The 2,262-nt window shown below is 26.7% G+C and overlaps 1 protein-coding gene across 1 annotated transcript in view; it reads left to right on the top strand.

The window, feature by feature from the left end:
- LOC118737041 overlaps positions 1–2,262 on the top strand; it is a 51,190-nt gene that overhangs the window by 48,177 nt on the left and 751 nt on the right. The gene's annotated exons all lie outside the window — the stretch shown is intronic.

The following is a 2,262-nucleotide window of genomic DNA, read 5'->3' as shown; positions in this document are numbered from 1 at the left end:
TTCATGAATGCTTTAAGATTGAGCACTTTTCATATAGCTGGGTGACTTGGGTCACGAGATACAGACCAAAACGTGGACCCGGGTAAACTTAGGCTGTATTTGTTTAATATCGGCATAAAATGAAAGCTGTTATGTCAAAAGTATGCGGAAGCAAATAAAAAAAAAATTAAAAAATTCATGAATACCGTTTTAGTGAAAAATAAAATTGAGTAATGCGGACAGTTCTTTAATCTTCTTTAATATAAAAATTAATATAAAAATAAGTAGGGTTTTCCTTCCTGACGCTATAACTCCAGAACGCACGAACCGATTTTCACGGTTTTGCATTCGTTGGAGGTTTATAGCTAGGAAAATTCAGGAAAAATTTCAATAGAAAAGTATATGGTGTGTGAGTATCCCCCACGAAAATAAGTATGTTTCATTTAAAGTAGATGGTGCCATTGTTTAACAGCTATTCATTGTACTTTGCTCAGTTAATTTCATGTGACACTAGCGAATACCCGGCGTGCTTCGCTGCGCCTTAAAAGTAATTTTGTTTTGTTACTCCCTCTCACAACATTTGAAAATATTATTTAATATTGCTGTACATATTTGTATAGTAGGGAGATTTTTTCAAATTATATAAATATACGTTATTTGAATATTGAATCAATACACGTTTGAGGAAAGGGTGCGATAGTAGACTCCAGTTATAAGATTATAAATTAAATTTCCAAGAGAAAGTCGGTTCTTTACATATTTTCTAATTACCTTCGAAAATATATTAACTCAAAAAAAAAATAAACAATGCTTCATAGATCGATTTTTTTAAATCTAACTTCATAAAGTTCTTTAAAAATATTTTGTAAATGAGGCCATAAGAGCTTAGGGGGAGAGTTACAACACAAAAATACATTTAAGGCGCAGCGAAGCACGCCGGGTAATTGCTAGTAAGTACATAATATGCATATTATGCAAAACTGACCACCAACTTCGCTTCTTTGCTATTTAAAAATAGCTGTATTCATTAGCTATAGCTCATGGGAAGAAAATGTGTACATTTTAACCATGAGAGCGTATTAAACCAAAAATTTTGAACTCGGTGAACGAAATTTTTCACCAGAATATTCAGGATATGTTTTTTATTCTCAATTTTAAAATTTTGTCTTTTTATTTTTACATTTATTTAAAGTTGTTAATTTTTCACTATTATTATTTAGCTTTCATTTATTTTTAAATTTTTCGCCATATATTTTTTAATTTTTTATTTACCATTTTCAGTTTTTGTTAATCTTTTTTGTTGCTTTATTTATATTTATCTCTATTTATAACTTTATTTTTATTTTGATTTTTATTTATTATTTAATCATTAATTTTTATTTTAATTTTTTAACTTGTTTTATTTTATTTTTAAATATAGATCCATATGTATGTCGTGTTGGATATATCTTTTTGGAAAAAATTCAAAATTATATTGTTTGCCCTTAATGTTAATTAATTAGTTTTTAAGATTTTTCAATTAAAATACAGAATATAAACCCAAGCTTGAAACTTCGTAGAACACTGAGAAAACTGTATACTCAAAAAAAAAAAATTTTAGCACTTCTGAGAAAAGTTTAATATATTTTTTTGGTTGAGTTATTTAATTTTTTATTCTGACTTACATATTTTATTTTCAATTGCATTCATACTTATTCCATTTTCATTTTTACTTATTACAGTTTGGTTTTAATTTATTTTATTAGATATTTATTTATTTCATTTTTATTATTATTTTTATTTATTTCGCTTTCATTTTTCGTGTTACTTATTTAGTTTTTTTCTTATCGCATGATTTGATTTTCAAATATACATGCTGTTCACAAAAACTTAGGCCAAGGGTTATTTAATAAAAAAATGATCGTACTTTAGACACAAAGATTTGGAACCTTTTTTCAGTAACCTCAATCCCCCAAAACCAATTACAAAACTTTAAGCTATACTTTTCTCACTTTGATTGCAATTTCAGATTTTTTTCTATAATTTACTATGTAATTTTCCAAGAGATTCTTTAATTTAAGCCACACGCAGCTCTGACCAGCTTCGTTGCACTTTCTATAATTTCATGTTTTTGAATATAGCAAACAAACTTTTCCGATATGATTCACATTTACTTCACCGTAACTTTTACGTAACGGTCGTTAAAAAGAAATATTTATATTTGGTGTGAAATTTCTACTTATATTTTTGCAATGATAACGACTTCGTAAAAAATTAATAATTAAAACTAGAACTTTTTTTTTT

This window comes from Rhagoletis pomonella, unplaced genomic scaffold (assembly GCF_013731165.1).
Source record: "Rhagoletis pomonella isolate Grant_MI unplaced genomic scaffold, Rhpom_1.0 Rhpom_scaffold_00001, whole genome shotgun sequence".
Taxonomy (NCBI): Eukaryota; Metazoa; Arthropoda; class Insecta; order Diptera; family Tephritidae; genus Rhagoletis; species Rhagoletis pomonella.
The sequence above is the reverse complement of the archived record's forward strand: the minus strand, read 5'-3'. Positions and strand labels throughout refer to the sequence as shown.